This window comes from Triturus cristatus, chromosome 12 (genome assembly GCF_964204655.1).
Source record: "Triturus cristatus chromosome 12, aTriCri1.1, whole genome shotgun sequence".
NCBI lineage: Eukaryota > Metazoa > Chordata > Amphibia > Caudata > Salamandridae > Triturus > Triturus cristatus.
Window position 1 is genome coordinate 8,198,257 of NC_140595.1, and position 22,033 is coordinate 8,220,289.

Sequence of the window (22,033 nt, forward strand, 5' to 3'; positions counted from 1 at the left end):
CAGGGATCAGCCCTGTAAGTGTTTGGCATTTCAGGCATTTATTAACCTGCAGATATAATGGTGCTGGCTCATTAAGCCACGATGGCCAGGGAGGGAGATGGAAGGAAGCCAAAGCTGGGGGTGGAGAGATCTGTTCTGAGAAGACTCTCAGACGCCCAGTCCCTCAGTGTATTACTGAAAGGGACATCGAACTCACAGCGAACCAGGCACGTAACTGTATCCTAGAGGCAACTTGGGAAGTTCTGAAAGCGCATCAACACGGCCAGCTTCGAGGCATCTACACATGCTGACGGGTTCAGCCTCAAACCATCCACAAAAAGCTGAATTGCAGGGTCGACCTTGAGGGGTACTTAGACCTGAGCAAAGTTCATCCCCCGCATGAGACCGGGTTCGATCGCGAAAAGAGCATCGACCTCGAGCAACAGAAAGGCACAAGTGTGCATCAAACTCCGCCACTGTGCAGACATACCTCTATGAGTGGGGAGCAGCATACATGCATATATGAGCAACACGTGGAAACGCAAAATGCAAAAACATCACTTCCAGGTAGCCACTCCCCCAGAGATACATGTGCAAGTTTCTTCCTCAATTGCACCTTGTTCAGTCCGGAAAATATGCCAGTGACCATGACTGTAAAGACACCAACATGGGCTCCATATCCGAGTCAGCGATTGGACATGTACAGGATGCTAACTAGATGATGCAACCCAATCTGCCAACAAGGAGGCAGGGTGTTGCGCCCTAACTCTTCTTCAATAAGTTTGGTTATAGTACACCTCAAGTCATCAAGTTAGCTCACTTTAACTTGCCTCCAGAATGTATGAACAACATAAAAGAGGCACAGTGTACTACAACATGTGTGTGCTGGGCAGCACGGCTGCTGTCAACGCCCCATGACACACCTCCGTTCAATACAGGATTAAGAATCAACCAATCAGGTTTAGCACACACTTTTATCTGTGTCCTTTGATGGCAGGTTAGAGAACGCATCCTTATTCAAAGTGCCTGTCATGAAAGCGTTTATGAAAAGGTGCAAATGCCTGATCCTGTGACGGGCGATTCCATCCTTGGCATGTGGCTTCAAAGACGCAGTTCCAAGACTGATGGAGCTGACACTTGCATCAATGCTTTCTTTTGGTCTCAGAAATCTGCTCTTTAATGTTGTCTTTATAATTTCCATAACTTCTTTATGAACTAGATCTACTGCTGAAACAACCCGACTGATTGTAGCAGTGAAGGCCCTACCCCAAGCAAACACCGTCCCACTGTCCCAACAACTCCCACCTCAAAAACCGCTGAGCCTCTCACCAAACGGCTCCATCCCCCTACACTTAAAGGCCTTTCCTCAATGCAAAATCCATTCCCAAGCACACAGTAGAAATCTGGGGCTTCCTCGCGTCCTCACAACCAGATATATGCTTTATCAAAGAAACCTGTCACGCTCTCTAGTGCTGCCTTGCATCCCCATTGCATTTTCTGATAGTTATAAACTGGTCAGGACAGGGAATCAAAGCCAGGGAGTGGAGTAGCCATCGCCTTCCGAGACTACCTTAGAGTAGAAATCCTTGATTCCCTTCTCCCCTACTGGGTAGGGATAGCAGTATTCAAACTAGAAACCCCCCACAGCGACACTTGGAAAGGCGCTCTAGTCTACCGCCCTCCTTGCCCCGTTAAAGAGTTTAGTCGTAAACTCGCAGAGCGACTAGCGCCTCATGTACTATCCATGCAAAACGTTCTCCTGATAGGGAACTTCATCTATCACGTCGACATAGCCACTGACCCTGACGTATCTATCTGTTGTCCAATCTTGAAATATTAGACGTCCAATGGACTAGGATCGGCCTACAGCTCAGAAGCACCCTAGATCGAGGAGTCCTTTCAATCCACTTTCCTCGCCCCTGCTCTAGACAACTGGCAGAACATTGGCGCAGCTTTAGCCCTGATCCACGACTTTCTTCCATGCTCTTGATATCGTTGCTCCCCACAAACAACTTCCCACTTAATAATGCAGACCTGATGCTCCGTGGCACACCACCAAACTGACAGCCAACAAATCAAGCTGTAAGAGACTGGAACGCAAATGGAGGGCATCGAAAAGTAGCGCTGATAAACAAACTTACAAATCATCACGAAGTGCCTATCATTGCTAAATAATGACAGCACGTAGGCATTATATTATCAACAGGCTACATCGAGCAGGCAAGTCCACGAAGGAACTATTCAAAGTCCTAAACAACTTCACCAAACCTCAAGCTTGCGCCTCAGTCATCCCTGCCTTCCAGACACTTTGCAACACCTTAGCTAGCCACTTCCAAGCTACAATCAATAACATCTACCATTGCTTCCACTCCACAGCTAGACCATCAGCCCACCCCTGCACCACCGATCCGCCCCGAAATATTACCACAGTAGTATTTGAAAGGTTCGCCCAGTAGAACAGCCAGGAGCTGGGAATACTCTTAGATGATAAGCTATCGATGAAAGACCAGATCGCCTCCACCTGCGGCACTTGCTTCGGCATATTGCTCCTTCCTAGGAGAATCTTTCGGGGGATTCCTTTGAGCTCCCAGAAGACGCTCACCCAGGCATTAATCATCAGTCGCCTGGATTATGGCAATGCCCTAATTCTCGCATCAAATGAAACCCTTGTATTGAAAATGCAGGTGGTTCATAACCCGGCTGACCGCCTGGTCAACAAATTGCCTCCACGAACGCCGTCAGCCCCTGCGCTCAGAGCCCCTCATTGGCTCCCCATTAGAAAGAGAGCGCTGTTCAGACTGCTCTGTCCGACCTGCACGTCTCTGTCAGGCACAGGCCCAAAATACCTACAGGACAGACTCATTGTCCACCACCCGGACAGAAATCTGAGATCTAAAAATAAACTTCTTATGTCCTCAGTGTATTTGAATGTCAAAATGTGGCAGCCAGGCTTTCTCCTATCATTCCCGTACCGCTGGAATAGGATCCCTCTCTTCTTCCGTGCATGCTCCATTTTCTCTGGCTTTAAAAGCGTTCAAAAGATGTCCCTTCGGGGCCGACTCATTGCGCTTCATCAAGAACCCATTAACATAACATGTCTACAAATTCACAGAGCTGTACGACTGCATTCACACACAAACGTCCTGCCCAAGGCTGTGTCATCATTTCATATTAATCTCTCAAATGGCCTCATTTTTTCACTAATCCGCAGTGATAAAAGCTAGTGTATATTACATTCATTTCACAAATCCCTTTCAGACTTCCAACCAGCTGCTGGTTGCATCTGCTCAGCCACAGCAGATGAAACCCCTACCAAGATCAGGCGCTGCAAGCAGGACTGCACGTTGGATATAGACCAGCTGTACATGTGGTAATCACCAGCTCCAAGTCCCACCCAGACCACATTCCACACACAGGAAAGGTGCAACCATAGCCTTTCTGTGCACAGTAGCCCTTGCGGACATGTGCAGAGCAGCTACATGGTCCTCTGTGCTTATATTCACAAGACTCTACTATGTGGCTGTTCAAACTAGAAGAAACTTTAGGAGTCAGAGGGCTGATAAGACATTATTGAAGTCCTCTTTTAGTATGTGCGCAGCGTAACTTGAGAAACAGTGAGGGTCACTGCAATTTTACAGTCGATCTAGAGCACGTAAATCTAAAATGGATGCATGCTGCAAATGGGCATTGGTAACTGTAACCCTTAGTTTGTCTCTTGTGGATTCACATATGATCCTTCCTGGGCAGCGGACAGTGAGGATATCAATTAATACTGCATACACAACCACATGGGTGCAGACAAAAGGCATGCTGGGAAATCTAAGGTGGGGTCTGTGTCCCAGTGAATTGTAGGGTTGATGAGGGATGTGAGGGTGAATCATTTGAGCCATGTCTGAAATCGAAACCAAAAGTTTGAGAGAAACAACTTCTGTTTTTTGGACACCACCATAGAGGTCAGGAGTGTGAATGGCATGTAAACCTGCAGCAAAGCAAGCTGCACAAGGGTGGCTGCAGATAAGTAATATTTTCACTTGTTAGTGAGTTTGCCCGGCTAATCCTTTGTAATGACTTTGCTCTGTGCTGGTCTCCTTATAAAGGTATTCCCTGTGAGGACATAGATCCGTCCCCGGGTGGTCACCCTAAATCCTCATGGCTGCCCCCCCCCCTTGCACTTCCATGTTACCTCGCACACCTGGGCAGGATCCAGGCTGCATATGGCTGGAATGTTACAGCTTCTCTCATGCTGCTTTTCCAAAAGATTTATTGAAAAAGTTGTAGGCATGTAATTAAATTAATAAATTACAACTTGTAGGTCACAACGTCTCTTTGTGTACTGTCCTTTGTGCTCAGCGTGACATTATCTCATAGTCCCCTCTGAACTCTGCTCCACGGAGAGGACGGTTCTGCATCAGCACCGGGGACTCCTAGTCGGCATAGTCACTTCTTTTGCCAGCAGTAGGAGACCCACTTTGACCTTCTCATTGACAGCTGGGAGCCTCCCGCGCCCATTTTACTCTCCGCCACACTCCACTCTGTTGAATATTATTCATTATTGAGGAACGTTCCCTTTATGATCTGCTCCCTATACTCGTTTCATGAAGCTGAAGTGACTCAAACCTAGATGACAGCCACCACGCGCTGGTTTCCTGCAGAGACTTTGCTGCATCTCAAAGATGAACAGAGTTGTCCCCGCGAGCCGAGGGGCTCTGGTTTGGTTGAAGTTCGGACCCCGATGGGAACGTTGCATGTGATTGTGAAGAACAAAATATCTGTGTAGTTGGGAGGATTCTGGTCAACTAAAAGTACCCCAGAACCCTCCATTATTATCGCACGACACCTCTATGCCAATCTGTATGGTCGGACATTCGATGTTGGTTGAGTCCTGGGAGCCTTTCGTTGTGACCCCAGCGCAGACCTCCCTGGCTGGGAGGTGGTGAGGGCAGGAGTACTTTGAACATTTTCAGAGTGGCACAAATCCAGTTTGAAATGTTAGACTCTGGGGCATTACCAAGTTCTGTGAGGTGTTATTGGGCCCCTGTGAGTGAAGAGACCCATCGTCAGGACTTCATCCCGCAGGGTTTGAGGGTGTCCGGGTGACTCTCTCCTGGTAGATCTTCCATCCGCCAGACGTTGCATGTGCTGCTGCCTTCCCTCCAGCGGGGTCCTCGTGGTACACGTGCAGGCACACTGGCACCCACCTGTGGACTGCAAGAGAGAGGGTCAGTAAAAGAAATGTTGAATCCGAAAGACAATGTAAGCCACAAGGCAGAGATGAACCTTCTAGCGAAGAGGAGCCAGCAGCCACCGGTGACACAAGGGCACAGACACCACCAGCCGGCTGGCTGAAGGATCCAGATCGAGAAAAAGGAATAACTTCGCTGGTGCAAGCCCTGTCACATCCATAAGGGGAGAGTTTAAGATAGAGGGACGTGCGGGTATCAGATGCACCGACCAGCCGAGGACAGTAGGAACGCTGGACGCCTGATGGGGAGATCCAGAGTCTGAACACCAGGAGACCATTTCTGGTGCACTGCATGTGGAGAGCACACTCCAGACCTGGACCTGGGAGAGCACACAAGATAGAGGGGTGCGCGGGTAGGAGATAAGAGGGTAGTACAAGAATGGGATCGTAAGAGGGGCAAGCAGGGAGGAGGCCATAGTGAAAGGGGGCACAGAGACAGTGGGTTGTGAGGAGGAGCTACGCAGAGGCGGTAGTCACACAGGAAGTGGTAAAGAGGTTGGGAGTGTGATGAGACAAAGATGGAAAAGTGGGTTGCCGTGTCCACTCTCATTCTGCTGCTGAAAGGGCAGGCGGGCGTGGAGCAAACGGGGTGCTGTGAGGAGTGTGTGTGATACCAAAGGCGATGAGAAGAACCCAGTCCAGAGAGACGCTGGGCGCCGGGCGAGCTGCTGTGTATGTCATCTCAGTTGTGGGGTTCCATGAAAGGAAACTCCTACAGGTGGGCTTTATGGGGTGACATTGAACAACACGCAACGTACGGATAAGAAGCCATCATGTTGGGCTGAGGAGGAGAGGAGCGAACAGTGGTCAAAGCCAATCTATGCCTGTGCTACGGCTGACCTCAAAGACCCTGGTCAGAGGACTCCACAGAGACAAAGCAGCTTCTCACCACATGGGATGGCCTGGCTCTCCTTCCCTAGCCTGGTGCAGCACAAAGACTTGCCCTTTCAGGGGCATTAGGGGTGCGACGCAACCTTCGTTCAAACAAAAATATGCGCCAAACGTTAAGAGCATTAAGGCCCAACTCAGTGTTTTGTAGAGCAGTGAAATGTTTCAACTAGAAAACGTAAAAAATGCAAAGTAAAGGTTAAAAGATTTTTTTAAAACAGACCAAACATTCCCAATAATGGCGGCGAGGCCAACCACCTCCATGGACATTAATGGGATGATATCATCTCGTTACAAAGTCTCTTTGTGGAACCCTCAGCGGCCGATGCCTCGTGACCTAGGATGGCGCTTAAAGGTAGTCTATAGAGTCCGGGGCTAGAGGCAGTCAATATTTTACTTCCAGAATCATGGGGTTAATCTGGGTGGACAGACTGCTTGGCTTCTGTTGTGGAGGAAGCAACTCTCCCACACTGAAGGATGGTGAACACCATTAAAGGCCCTTCCTTCTGTTTGGAATACCCTAAACCCTCTACTGGAGGAGACCGCAGCACTAGCCACACCGAGGGAAAATGTCAGTGACAGTAATCCCACCGTCCCGGCACAAAATGGTGGAACTGCGATCACTAACACGGGCACATGGTGGTCTCATTACATACAGTGTCACAGCAGCAACACCAAAGTGGGCCTGTGTTCCGCCATCATCTCCCGTGGCCTCTGCACTACCAACATGGCATTCCTGGTGGCATGAGCCGGCTGAAGAGCAGAAGACTGGAAAGTGGCCTTCTACCACCCTCTACATTTTTGGGCGGATATCCCGTTAGCATCCACCTTCAAATGAGGCGGTCACGGCCTGAGGAGTACGAAGTGCGAATTCCCTGCTTCAAGAGCTGACAAAAGATGGCCTGCTTTGATGCAGGTGCATGATACAAGGGCACCAGGTTCTGCAGGAGGGTTCACTTTGCAGATCGTGTGATGCTCACACACGCCCCGCGGGCAGCACCAAGCCTCCCTTCGATGCAAAGCTGCTCAAGCTCCGATAGCGCTCACAGTGGTATGGGTGGAGAGCTTTGCGGGTTTTCTGGTAGTAAACCTGTAGTAATGTGTTGGGTTGTAGTGGGAGAAACACTTTGGTACCTGCACTGATTTGTCTAATGAACTAATTCCTTAGATTGTACCTCTGTCCCAAACGTCTTTCCCAGCCTCCATGGGTTGGGATTGTAGGCAGTCTTGTCCGGCCTGTGATCCTACAAGGCACTAATCCCTAATTGTCTTTAATCTGCCGACACCTCCTTTTACTCAAATTGATGTAATCCAAAGTCTGTGAGAGTTTACTTCCATCCAGGGAATTCTCACTGTTTACTTCTTCCAGTCCCAAGATGGCAGGGCCTTGTTTGAGAGTAAACCCTCTGTAATCCCCTTTGACCTCCTCTGATACTTCCAAGGCTCCCGCTAGGCGCCTGCTGTGCCTCTGGTGACCCTCTGCAGTGTTGCCACAGCTCCAGCATTTTCTGTGTGTATTATGTGGTTGCTCATGATCTGATAATTCCTGATATTGCCATGCCATATGCTGTTTTGCTGCACTGATGACCTTATCAGTTCTGTTTTCAAGGAAACTTGAATAAATAAGGTACAAAAAAAAATCTCTTGCCAAGTGCATGAACACAACAGTCGGTGACTTGTGTAAACCCCAGTGGCTTGGGTGGCAGTGACCTGCTGAGAAGGACCAGAGAAATACAAAGAGGTGGTACAGAGGTACTTGAAGCCTCCCTTTCTTTCCCTGCTGGTTAATGTGATGGTAGCTTGAGCTTCAAGCCCCTAATCCCCCTCAGCCCTGTTGTGGAAAGACTGCTGTCCTCAGAAGTAGACGCCTCTTGTAGGAGCATCACCTGTATGTTGTGGCTGGACTTCACTCCAGGCACTGGCTGCCCTTCTGTGTATTTCTGGCAGTGACTGGCTGAGGGTTAATCCTTCAGCCTCCAAATTAAGGTAGATTAGTTCTCCTTACTCATGTTGGCATTAGAGCCCAGAGGGATAAGCTCCTCGCTGTTTCCATCTAGTGTCATGCAGTCTAGGCACTTTACAGGAGCTTTAGTTCTAATTCCAGTGACAGGAGAAACCTCCCATTTTCTCTTTTTGCCATATTACATCTGGAGAGGGCCCCCCTCGCAGCACCGGGCTGAGGCGGAGTCAGCACTGACACCCCCAGACCTGTAATCTGCAAATGCAGGGTCTCCACCAGCCTAACCTGGGCACTCCCGCCAAGTATCTGTACGTTTTATGCTGGACATACAGAGGCGTCAAGGCGGAAGATACATTGGACACACTGGACAACACAAATCCCTAGGGCTTTGAACTTATTTTTATTTAGTTCCAAACATGACTGTATGCCTCGAACTGTCCTGTGCGTAATCTTTATTTACACCTCTTCAAACTTCCTCCTCTGTGCACCCCATGCAGGCAGCGCCAGCATTACCCGCGCTTCCCATCAGCATTTGAAGAGTCGCTCTGGGTTTCTATGGAGCCAGACTTTAGCTTGGGACACGCCTCATCCACTGGCCACTGGCCACAGGATCACTCCTCATTAATGCATTCATACGGATGGGTCAATGGCTAGTGAGTTTCTAAATGAATGTACATTCAGGAGCCTCTGTATTTCCCTCGTCTAGTTTTGTTAACTCTCTTCTTGCCCCGTAGGGCACTCATGCCTGTCGCTTGCTTATAATATTCGAGGGACTGTCTCCGTTGCCTCAATGATGCCGCGTGATTGGAATCGCTCACGGTCTCCTCAAATATTGTTCATCGTAAGGCCTTCCTCTCATCTGCAGCTAGCCTCCTGAGGAAGGGAGGTTGCTTCACTGAAATACCTTGGGCTTCAGGAAACCGAGACCTTCCTTAAATCAGCCAGAGAGGGGTAACTCTAAAAATGCATCCCTGTTACCTGCAGAGTCGTGAGGTTTCTTACCTCTGCGCCTGCTCACTTCTTAACCTCCTCCTCCCAGGACCTCACATTCGCTTCACCCCAGAACCAACATCACCTTGCTGGTATCACCAGCGCGTTAGCACCCTCACCGTCATCTGACGTACAGCGAGTCGCTCAAATAAAGAGCCCTGCGACATGCGGCGCCTGCCACGCAAGGAGCCTGATGTTGTGATAAAAGCTGCTCAGACCAAGAAGCACTGGTGCATCATAAGTGCACCGGCATTACTCCAGCTGTGCCATTTACTCCCTTCAACCTGCTTTACCCTCAGCTGGGTTACAAACATCACCTCTACAAATGAGGCATCTCGCTGGCACGTTTAAGGCGTCAAAAACTAATGTTACTATTGTGTTTGAAGCGGTGCTAGCTGCAGACCAGGAAGTCCCCTTGCTGTATGATTGGCAAACAAACGCACAAAGACAGTGGTAGTCCATGGCAACCCTGTTACAAAGGCACGTGTATGATCAGTCGGGGCTTCCGGTACAGAGACAGGCAGCTTACGGTGTAAGAGTAATTCATGAATCGCAGTGTCACCTGTTGCCCTTTTAATGGTCAACCCATCCTTCTGTTAGCTAGGGGCTCTGCCGGAGGAGGGTTACTGAGACCACATGGGAAGTGAGACATGTTCGGTATGCCTCAGGTTCCAAAATGAGACAAGCGGCTCCACCGTGGCAGATGAGGTTTCTTCGCAAAGTGTCACAGTTTCACCACCTGAGGTGCCTTCAGTCATTTCCTTCAAGACCCCTTGAATGACCCTCGGAAGAACCTCAGAGTCAGAACAGGTTACGGATCATTGGAGAACTTCCATCTTTGTACGTCTACCCCCGGTGGGGGTTTGGGTTGGAGCGCCTGGTGTTACGGTACATGTTGTGTTATGGTACTCATGGTGCTACGGTGTTCCGTGGTATCGTCTTCGTTTGTCTCTGGCCGTAGGGATTTTACCAACTTGGCGCTGTTGGATAATGTCTAGCTGCGTCTCCTGATACACTAGTTTCTTCTGTTCTTTGCCAGTGCCCCCACTCCTCTACTTCTGTACCAGCTTTCGTGAATACTTGGAAGCTCTCGTTAGGAAAACTTGCATGCATGCAGATACTGTTCAGAATACTTTCAGACAGATGTTTCCACATTTATCTCCAAGCCTCGGCGTTGGGATATTCATTCTCCGAGTGGAATTTGCTCCACTTTGAGGCCCTTGAGAGCCATCACCATCCAACTTGTTCACACTGTGGTTCTTTCCCGAGTCGGTGGCTCTTCTCCACTTCTGCCTCTTACATCATCTCTTTATTAAGCACTGATGAACATCTGGTACTTGGCTAAGCACAGGATTGGTGGACGGAGCGCTCACCACCGGCATCATGCATTCCTTACTGTGTTTTGCAAAGCCACTAAATGCGAGACTTACTAGTGTCGGCATTGGTAACCGTCATTATACACTCTTGGCCACTGGGAGATGTTAACCGAGTTCAAGAATTAGAGGTGGTTGCTATTGACTTCTGTGCAGTCCATCCTTTTCCCGGCTCTCAGAGTCTGGAGGTATTCAGTGAGGTAGAGAGTTAGGTGGAAGCACCTCGGGTAGAGGCCTTAACATAGGAGATGCAGTGAATCGAGGGGGAGGGTGTAGATCCTGTCATAAGACTTTGGCTGTACTTCAGTGGGACTTGTCAAGAAAGTGGATGACAATTGTAGTCGCAATGGCTAGTGAGACCTGAGTGTCTGCAAGGAGTGGCTCCTGAAGGAAAGGACTCAAGCTTCAGTTTAAATCATGTACGACCCACCTGCTCTTCTGCCAGGTAAATCTGGCCCTTCCCTTGGCCGGGGCTGGGATGCTGCCGGGTGCCAGCCGCCTCTGGATGTTTGGCAGAGCTGTCTGTTTGGTTTTCCACCCAGTGTCATCTCCTCTCAGGTTTGTCTTCCAGGTCAGGGCCTGCAGTCTGCAACGAAAGGGAAAAGGCGTCTCAAATGATGACTTCAACTCCATAAACGTCTGCCGTTCGCATGCACCCTGACAGTAGCCAACCAACGGTACTAGATGAAACTTAGATGAATGAAAACATCTAGGAAGGACAGTCTAAACCGGTGTGAAATCAGAACCTGAGCAGATGGTCCAACTTGAAGAGATGACCCAACTGGAAGGACTTTACAAATGGTGGTGTGGCCTGCACAAAGTTAGATATGGGGAGTTGTGAGCGAGGTTTTGCATCCACGGTCACCTCATAATGCTAAAGTTTACAATCTAGAACGTAAAAGAAGGCAAGGCACATAAGCCTGGGCATGGACATGTCTCTGACTCGCAGGAAGAAAACTGCCTGGCTGCCAGGAAAATGTGTCTTTTGACTGCTTTAGGGGTTTGTTGCTGAAAAGCAAAAGAGAATGGCAAGCTGGCCACTTCGACATGGGGCCCTGCTTCGCCAGCAAGTAGAGTCCGCCTCACTGGAGGATGCTGTTTCATCACAGAATCCCAGCCAGGCAGACGGGATCTCATGATACGGAGCGTGGTCCAGTGCCTGGCCGCCTGCCCGCTCACAGAGGTTTCAACTCCCAAGTCTTGACCCCACCCGCGTCAAATGAGGCCCCAAGCTTTGAAGCCTTATAAGGACTACCAGAAGCAGACTGCATCATACCAGGCAGCTGCACCGTGGAACAAGCTGCCACTGTGTTTAAGTATTATTGGAGATTGTTTAGGGATCTAGAAGAAGTTAAAAACATGGTTGTTTTGGACCCAATGATGCTGGTGTCTGCACCATCGAATGCCTCGAGAAACAGCATCGAGCCATGCGAGCGCCGTGATATCGCGCCGGGGTGATTGATACGCTTTACAAAAACTGTAAATAAATAAGGAGGGTGGCTGAGAGCCCTAAAGGTTGCATTGTTGGGACAGAGGTGGTCTCAGAATGAGGACCTAGACAAAACATAATCAGAAGCAGGTAATCAATTAGAAAAAACAAAATGCTGCCCTAGGTTGTATTTAAGGAAGGGCGCCGAGCAGCGTTGGTTCCCAAACTGGAAAAACAAAACTGATCCACCAGGAAGAAAACCTGGGAAGGTTGTAAAAGGGATGGAGACGTTAGGAGTCGAAGACATATATATAGGTCCACACATTCTAGGTCTGAAGTAGGATCCACCGGCGGGATTTCCTTCACCCTCGGCGTGATGGATTCAGGTCTGGATCCAGCATCTTCTTCAGAAATGTTGTGCCTTCCGTTAGTGCCCAAGTCTAACGCCTGTCGTGAGCTTCAACACGGGTGAGGGGTAACAGTAACCACGCCGGGTGGCAGTTGCACCACCAGCCGTAGACTATCCCTTCATTGAAGGAGGTCATGGGACAGAGAATAGCCCCAAAGAGAGTGTGTTAGTGACAAGCAGAATGGTTGAGTGTGGCAAAGTGTTGTACCAGCTCAGTGCTGGAGCATGCCCACGCACACAAGCGAGGTGCTGCCACCTTCTTACTGATGAATCTAGATACCTTGTACCACACCTGCAGAGGGGCATCAGTGGTGACCCCTGTAGGCAGGAGACCTGAGGCCGAGCTTCATGGCCTGTGGTGCGAGACCGCCTTGAGCGGTCAATGCCATCTGACCAGCCCCGAAAAGGCATCTACCTGGTCATGCTGCGGGATTCTGGGATCCCCGAGTGAGTCACTGAACCAAGAACTCTAGTAATGTCTCCAGGTTCTGTGCCTCCAAACACTGACTTCCAGTGTCCTGGGGGCGGGGGGCTTCTATTCAGAGACCCCCCTCCATCACTACCAGACAACAGCCCAGATCTCTAGTAACGTCTCCAGATTCTGTGCCTCCAAATACTCACTTCTTGAGTCCTGGGTGGGGCCGCCCATTCACAGACCCGTCCTTCGCAATTATGACTGACAGGTTCTGTTACCCGTGTCCACCATCTGTGAACCAGGGGCTCGCTGGTGTGTACAGAAGATGGTACTCAGTTTATTTCCTTCCTCCTGTGCAATTCCAAAGTGCCGTTCTTTGGGGCACTTCATACACATCTTCCTTCAGCTTTGTCTCTGTAATATCCGTACTTGTTAGTTACCTGTCCTGCTGTCAAAAGTGGTCTTTCCCATATCCTGGTGTCGGTACCAGTCGGTTTCTTATATTTACTGGTCAGTTGTGTGGTTCACTATCCACTCCATTCAGATCCATGTCCTAGTGTCTGTACCAGATGGTTGAGTTTCCTTACATACATACTGGTTAGTACTGTGTCCTAATAGCCATTCGGGTCCGTGTCCTTGTCCCACTCTGTTCCGTATCCTTGCATGCACACTGGTCAGTTCTGTGCCTACGATCCATTCCATTCCGGTCCGTGCCCTACTATCTGTAACAGATGGTTCGGTGTCCTTGCCTACGTACTGGTCACTACTCTCTTAGTATTGGTGCTGGTTCAGTCAGTTCTATGTCCTAGTATTTGTACTGCGGGGCCCCTCTCTCTAGTACCCGGTCCTGTCCGTTCTGTGAAGGAGCTGTGGCGATGCAGTGCCCCTCTGCATGCCTAGCCATGTGGGTGCCACCCAGAGCTGGGCTCAGCACTGGCATGGGTTTACTCTGTTTCACACCCAGTGCTGCTCTTCCAGGCTCTTTTTTTAAAAACAAAAATGATGCTAACGGCAGATCCATCCCACAGCCCTGGTCAGCCAAGGAATCTATGGACTGCAAAAGCTCATGTCTTCTACTGTGCTAGTCTCATAGGTGTCAAGGCTCCATGCCCTCCTAGACATGTCCCTCCCTCGCCCTGTCTCCTCCTAGACTTGTCCCTCCCTCGCCCTGTCTCCTCCTAGACTTGTCCCTCCCTCGCCCTGTCTCCTCCTAGACGTGTCCTTCCCTCACCTTGTCTCCTCCTAGACTTGTTCTTCCCTTGCCATGTTCCTTCCCTCACCCTCTCTTCTCGTTCCCTCGCTCTCACTCTCTCTCCTCCTAGACATGTCCCTCCCTCGCCCTGTTTCCTTTCAGACTCGCCCCTCCTGGTCCCTGTCAGGGCTCCATGCCCCTGATTGGACTAATGTAGAGCCCATCCAAGGCAATATTGTCCAGGACAGCTGGGTGAGCAATCCTGGTCTGATATTTGGTTAAACAGGGTACAGCAATTTATCAGTGCTATATTTTACTTCGTCTTCTTCTTGTGTTCTTTAGCTTTAAATTAACTGTGGTTGGGGTATCTGTTCAAACTGTCCATATGTTCCAAGCTCTGACACCAGACCTCCTGCCCCAACCGTGGTACAGCTACAGAAAACCACCAAATAAATACATAAACGTTTCAACAATCGGAGAAGGTTACCAGTGCAACTCGATCAAATGGAATGTGGAACCGAGCCCTTAAGAGCAGCCAGCTCGACCCTGGCTAAGGAAAAAACATTCTAGTAAAGTGAGGTTACTGTCTCCCAGGACCTGGCCCTTCCTGGCTCTGTCGATTCGCACACGCATCTCTTTGAGCCCCCCTCATTCTAGCCCAGTTCCCCTAGCCCTCGCTCTCCCATTAGACCAGTTGTCCCCCAACTCTCTCCCTTCCTGGCCATGAAACGAACACTGCTGGACCCCGTGCTCTCCCTCAGTCCCCAGAAGACCCAATTTGCTTGACCGTGTGGCTCTACCTCGGCTTCCAGGTTGAAAACCAGTGCTGCTCGACCCCAGGGCTTTACCCCCCAGTTCTCAGTGTCTGCTGGACCGTAGAGATGTACCCCTAGTTCTCAGATGGTCGCTCTGTCTGCTGGACCCCAGGGCTCTACCCCAGGTTCTCAGGCGGTCGCACTGTCTGCTGGACCCCAGGCCTCTACCCCAGCTCTCAGACCATCGCTCTGTCTGCTGGACCGCAGGGCTCTACCCCCAGTTTTGAGGCAGACACATATGCTGCTGGACTGTGGGGGCTCTACCCCTGCCCTCGGACGCGTACATTGGGTAGACCCCAGAGATATATCCCTTGAGCCCAGTTTCTTGCTTCACCTCAGGTGCTGACACTTACTGTGGTAGACCCCGGAGCTCCACCCCCGGTCCCTGGCGGAGCGAGCTCAGGACCTGGGCGATCAGCTCGTGGTGTTCGCTGCTCGTGTAATCTCGAACCCTCTGGAGGAGAAGGGTGGTCGGGAGCTGGAGGTCCTCAGCATATTCCGGCCTAGGGGGGCTGTCTCTATCCTAGAAATAAAGGAAACACGTTAAAGCACTGGCTGCTGACAGGCCCAGCACAGGGACCCTTGAACGGGCTGGTCGCTCACAGGGCCCAGTGCAGAGAATCAAGGCAGAGCTGTGCAGGAGGAAACACGCACTCTCCCTTCACCACAACCCTCAGGAGAGAGTGGGAGCACCAAACACCCCATCCCTGCCTTTGGGCACAGCAGGTGGGAACTGCCCAGGACACTGGGATACCTCACATGCACCCGTTGTCGGGAGTCCTGCAAGGGAGGCAGTGCCATCCCTACAGACCCTCCAGGGTGGCTGAAGGGCGCCTTACCATGGTTTCTGCCACTGTCGTCCTCCCTGGGCGCAGCCTCCTGGGATCTCTCTCCAGGATGACCTTCGGGAATCCAGGCGGGGATCTGTCATGTGCGTTTGGAGACATCCTGCTGGCCAAGGTCCCGTCTCCCAAGACCTCCACCAGGCTCACTTTTGTTTGAGGCGAGGCTTGGCTCGGCCTGAGGGGTGACCCGTGCTCTTCGTGCATGGTGCTGGTGCCTGGGGGCGGGAGAGCTGAAGCCATTATCTGTTCCTTCTTTGTTCTTGAGCTCTCTCCTGTGCCAGTTCGGGTCACTCTTGTGGTCTGAACGCTGGCTCTTTCTCCCGGCTCTTCTTCATCGTCCCTTGGTGTGCAGGAACCTCCAGAGATGCTGCCTGTGTCTGAAGAACCCTCCCAAGACCCCCACGGCTCGCCCACATTCTCCAAAGCTGCTCGAAGGTCCACGCAGATCTTCTGGACCCTCGGTTGGGGGTGGAATCCTGGCCGGTGGGTGGCCCTAGGCGTCCTAGCATTGTCACAGGGGCCCTCCATGTTGGAAAGGTCTGGAGGGCTTGGGCTGCTCTCAGCCCGCACAGCTCCCCACGCTCTGCCTCCAGCACCCTGAGCAGGGACCTTGGAGCGGGAGGGCTCCTTCCATCGCTTCCTTCCCAATGGCAGACTGGGGTCCGGTGGAAGGAGGTCTGGGGGCTTCCGTGCTCCGCCCACATGAAGACTCCTGCATCCGGTAAGTCTTGTGACTCCTGGAAGAAATCAAAGCGCAAAATCAGGAACAAATGGAACAGCCAAAAGATTGTATCTCTAGCTAGAGGGGTGCGACCAAAGCATGTTCAGAGCCTGCCTTGGAAACCGAGTTTCAGTGGATGAGTTTCAGCTGACTTGAGTGCAGGTGAGAGTGGGTGAGCGAGTGGCCACTTTTAAATACTCCATCATCGTCATGATGCAGACTTCCTATCAGTGCTGGAGTCACGCATGACTTGAACGTACATGCATTCTTCATGGGCAGTACACTAGTGTCCTAGTATGGAAAGTCCTTCATATGTGGAATTATGAAATAACATTCTTCCACCTGCGCTGGAACCAGTAAAACACGTGCAGTTACTTCCACCCTGAGAGATGAACCCTCAGTGCACACTCACCTGCGCTGGAACCAGTAAAATGCGCTAACGGAGTCGCGATTCAGTTTTATTTCTTCACACAGGCAGCATTGTCACTCGCCAGTCTTGACTGTCCTCTCTTCCTAATGTCTGACTATAGGGATGTGGCAATCATTTAGGGATCTCTTTGTTCTGATGAAGGCCACTGACCCTTTTTGGGCATGGAGGATCAGCCGAAACATGTTGACACAAGTAGCACAGTGGATGGTAGAGCGATGATACCCCTCACAATGACACTATCTAGTTTGTATCCGTCAATGGAGCCCTGAATCAAGTGAGGCTGTGGAATGTCACCCAGGGAGTTTTAACTTGTTCGAATTCCTACTCATGGTCCCCCGCGCTCCCCCTCAAACGCTACTAGAGGTTTTGGGCGTGGGGAAAGTGCCCTATGTTGAAGCATGCCACAAGTAGAGGTAGGGGCTAATTTCCCAGATTTGGGGGGCCTTGGGTACTTGAATAAAACCATCCCATCCTATCCCATTTCACACAAACACACCTGTCTGGTCTTGGTGCTCATTAGCACATCGGTGGTCCATGGTTGGTAATTTAGCTCCTGTTTGTAGCTGTTACCGAAGCAGAAAGAAGCCTCTAAGATTCCTTGTTGTGTGTGGGACACATATGTTGCTTGTGCATCCTGAATTCGACATTTGCTGCCGTCCAGGACTGGCTTCAGCGAAGCCATGCATACGTCCATGTACAGACATTTAATGCACGTGCACAGGCATGTAATGCAGGTATATAGGCAGGTAATCCACGTGTACATGCACAAGCATGCCATACACATGTACAGGCATAAGCATGTAATCCACGTATATATATGCACAGGCATGTGATACACGTGTACATTTATAGTCATTTAATACACATATACAGGCACATGCTACATGTACAGATGTCGAGTCATGTAATACACGTAATATGCGCGTACACACGTGATACATGTGTGCATCTGTGTTATACACGTGCACAGACATGTAAAACACATGCACATAATACATGTGTATATATACAGTCATGTAATACACGTGTACAGGTAAGGGCATGTAATACACGAGTACCTGTACTGGCATGTAATACTCACCTCCTTGCCTTTGGTTCAGCTCAGAGTTTGCAGTCACTCTGGCAAGCTTCTCCCTGTCAACGGATCGGGGACAATGAAGCTTGTTTTATTTCCCAAAGGCCAAGTGAATGGGTGAGATATCACAGGACCCTGCCCAAGAGTTGTGCCTGTCATGCCTCTGCTGTCAGAGGGATGGGGCACCTCAAGGGCCCTCCCCCGGGCACAGCCCCCGCCCTACAGACCCCCCCCCCCCCTCCTTCTCACCTGCAGGCTGTGCTGGGCACCTGGTGGCAGGCACAAACAGATCTGACCACTGAACAGGGGGCTCTAGACGCCTGTCCGGATGGTGTGTCGTCTCTGCAGCCTGGATAGGAGGCAGTCTCTTCCGGCCTCCCCAGCCTCTCTGCTCCAAGCTGAGCCTCGCCATGGGTCCAGCAGCCGGGGTCTCAGCTGCCCAGGGTGGGGCGTCCAGGCATGCCAGGCCTTGTCTCACCTGTGAAGGAAAAGAGGCGTCGGTGAATGAGAGTGCCCGCCGCAGAGACTGCCAGCTACACAGAGTGCCACTCTAGGCAGTGCCAGCTGCTAGCGGGTCCATTACAGAGTAAGGACTGGTTGCAGAGAGTGCCAGCTACACAGAGTGCCAATTACACAGAGTGGCAGTTACACAGAGTGCCAGTTACAGAGAGTGCCAGTTACAGAGAGTGCCAGCTGCTAGAGCGGCCATTAGAGAGTACGGACGGTCTGTAGAGAGTGCCATTTACAGAGAGTGCCACTGCAGGCAGTGCCGGCTGCTAGACGCCCGGCTGCAGAGAGTGCCACTTTGGGAGAGGGCTCGTCACAGAGTGCTAAAGAGAGTGGCAGCTGAAGAGATAATGCACATATCAGCTGCAGGGAGTGCCAGGTGTATGTCAAGTAAGGAAAGTGCCAAGTGCACGAAGTGCCAGCCGCAGACTGGGTTCGTACCATAGTGCCACCTTGCCCCTGTGAGTGTAGAGACTCACTCTGACCCTCCACTCTTGGGGTGCAGAAACCCAGTGCTAAGATGAGCCCCCACTCCCCGGGGTACGGAGGCTTCGCATTGAGAGACATATATGGCGGCTGGAGAGACGCTCCCCTGACACCCTCGAGGTACAGAAGTGGCGCTGGGTGCCCTGCCTCAGGAATACAGAGACCTGAGGCGAAGGTACCCTGCCTGGGTGAAGTGCCCTCCCTCTCGGGGTACGAGGGCCCAGCCTGGGGGTGAAGGTACCCTGCCTGGGTGGAGTTCTCTCCCTCTCGGGGTACGAAGGCCCAGCCTGGAGGTGAAGGTACCCCGGCTGGGTGGGGTTCACTTGCCCGGAGGCTTAGAGAACCCCCTCCCCCCCATGCTTGGGATGCAGCAACCCCCAGCCTGGGTGGAGCCCCCTTTCTTCGGGGATACCTTGCCCTGCCCCGGGGTGCACAGACTCACCCTGCCCTTCCTCCTGCAGGACAACCACACGTGCCAATCATCACCTGTGCAGGTCTGAGGGGAGGGGCCAGAAGCTTGCAAGATGGAAGCAGGGCCCATGTCCTTAAGGTGGACTGGCTATGCAGGGCAGACTGACCTCTAAAGCGGGGGAGATCACACAGGGCACAGGCCTCTGCAGCGGGGGAGATCACAAAGGGCACAGGCTTCTGTAGCGGGGGAGATCACACAGGTCAGACTGGCCTCTGCAGCAGGTGAGATCACACAGGGCAGGCTGGCTTCTACAGGGGGGTGGGGGGGAGATCACACAGGGCAGACTGGCCTCTGCAGCGGGGGAAATCACATAGGGCAGACTGGATTCTATAGGGGGGGGGGGAGATCACACAGGGCAGACTGGCCTCTGCAGCGGGGGAGATCACACAGGGCAGGCTGGCTTCTACAGGGGGGTGGGGGGGGAGATCACACATGGCAGACTGGCTTCTCGGGGGGTGGGGGGGAGATCACAGCCCTGCAGGGCAGACTGGCCTCTGCAGCGGGGGAGATCACACAGGGCAGACTGGCCTCTGCAGCGGGGGAGATCACACAGGGCAGGCTGGCTTCTACAGGGGGGTGGGGGGGAGATCACACAGGGCAGAGTGGCTTCTCGGGGGGTGGGGGGGGGGGTGATCACACAGGGCAGAGTGGCTTCTACAGGGGGGGAGATCACACAGGGCAGACTGACTTCTACGGGGGGGGGGGGGGGGTCAAACAGGGCAGACTGGCTTCTACGGGGGGGGGGGGGGGGAGAGATCACAGCCCTGCAGGGCAGACTGGCCTCTGCAGCGGGGGAGATCACACAGGGCAGACTGACTTCTAGGGGGGGGGGGGGGTCAAACAGGGCAGACTGGCTTCTACGGGGGGGGGGGGAGAGATCACAGCTTTGCAGGGCAGACTGGCTCCTCCGAAAAGTCTCTATGGCTGGAGCAGTCAGTGAGGCAGGTGCCTCGGAAAGGCTAGTAGGTTCGGAGCAGAGTCAGTCACACCCCTTGCGGGCGTCTCTGAAAGGGCAGTGGGATTGGTGCAGAGCCAGGCACAAGTCTTGCTGGCGTCTATTAAATGACAGTGGAGCCGGGACAGAGTCAGTTGGGGACCAGGCAGTATGTGAAATCCTAGCAGAGCTGGCCTCTCACGCACCACCATGTATTGCCCCCGCCCTGAGAAGTCCATGGGTACCTCCGGGTGTTGCCTCCAGCCCCCTATGCTCGAGGGGTCCATTGGAGGGCAGGCCGAGGGAGCCCCGCTAGGGGTGCAGCCGTGGTGGGGGCGCCCATGCCCCGGGCAGGATCGCTTCTACTCCCTGGTGAGTCCCGGCGCCTCCACCTTGTGTGCTCCCTGGCAGGGCAGGACTTCACACAAACAGCGCCAGGGGCAACCAAACACTGGGCCAAGGTCAGCGCACAGGTGTGGGAGGGGCGAGGGCTCACCTGCCTCCTCCAGGTGTCAAGATCCGGTGCAAGGGGGGGGGGGGCGCAGTGAATACAAATAGACAAACACTTCACACATGGGAGGGCGGCTCAGTCACTTCCCAGGGTCAGAGTGAGAGGGAGCTCAGTCACTTCTCAGTCTTAGTCACTTCTCAGACTTCAAGCGTCTCAGTCAGAGGGGCTCAATCACTTCTCAGAGTCAGGGCCTCAGTCACTTGTCACAGTCTCAAGGGCCTCAGTCACTTCTCAGTCAGAGGGGCTCAATCACTTCTCAGAGTCAGGGGCTCAATCACTTCTCAGAGTCAGGGGCTCAATCACTTCTCAGAGTCAGGGGCTCAATTACTTCTCAGAGTCAGGGGCTAGGTCACTTCTCAGAGTCAGTGGCTCAGTCGCTTCTGAGAGTCAGGGGCTCAGTCACTTCTCAGAGTCAGGGGATCAGTCACTTCTCAGAGTCAGGGGCTCAGTCACTTCTCAGAGTCAGGGGCTCAGTCACTTCTCAGAGTCAGGGGCTCAGTCACTTCTCAGTCAGAGGGGCTCAATCACTTCTCAGAGTCAGGGGCTCAGTCACTTCTCAGAGTCAGGGGCTAAGTCACTTCTAAGAGTCAGGGCCTCAGTCACTTCTCAGAGTCTCAAGGGCCTCAGTCACTTCTCAGTCAGAGGGGCTCAATCACTTCTCAGAGTTGAGGGCTCAGTCATTTCTCAGAGTCAGTGGCTCAGTCGCTCCTGAGAGTCAGGGGCTCAGTAACTTCACAGAGTCATGCAGGCTCAATCACTTCTCAGAGTAGAGGGCTCAGTCACTTCTCAGAGTCGACGGCTCAGTCACTTCTCAGAGTCAGGGGCTCAGTCACTTCTCAGAGTCAGGGGCTCAGTCACTTCTCAGAGTCAGGGGCTCAGTCACTTCTCAGTGTCTCAAGGGCCTCAGTCACATCTCAGTCAGAGGGGCTCTATCACTTCTCAGAGTCAAGGGCTCAGTCACTTCTCAGAGTCAGTGGCTCAGTCGCTTCTGAGAGCCAGGGGCTCCGTCGCTTCTCAGAGTCAGGGGCTCAGTCACTTCTCAGAGTCAGGGGCTCAGTAACTTCTCAGAGTCTCAAGGGCCTCAGTCACTTCTCAGAGTAGAGGGCTCAGTCACGTCTCAGAGTCAGGGGCTCAATCACTTCTCAGAGTCAGGGGCTCGGTCACTTCTCAGAGTCAGGGCCTCAGTCACTTCTCAGTGTCTCAAGGGCCTCAGTCACTTCTCAGTCATAGGGGCTCAGTCACTTCTCAGTGTCTCAAGGGCCTCAGTCACTTCTCAGTGTCTCAAGGGCCTCAGTCACTTCTCAGTAAGAGGGGCTCAATCACTTCTCAGAGTAAGGGGCTCAGTCACTTCTCAGAGTCA

General features: G+C 52.2%; 1 pseudogene across 1 annotated transcript; it reads right to left on the reverse strand.

The window, feature by feature from the left end:
* Positions 1 to 4,223: 4,223 nt before the first annotated feature.
* On the reverse strand, positions 4,224 to 20,593 carry LOC146772157 (uncharacterized; annotated as a pseudogene). The gene is made up of 6 exons (XR_014972220.1): positions 20,408 to 20,593; positions 18,013 to 18,241; positions 15,532 to 16,274; positions 15,046 to 15,215; positions 10,863 to 11,018; positions 4,224 to 5,184 (listed from the first exon to the last, which is right to left on the reverse strand). The product of XR_014972220.1 is annotated as an uncharacterized LOC146772157 (transcript).
* Between the last annotated feature and the right edge of the window lie 1,440 nt (positions 20,594 to 22,033).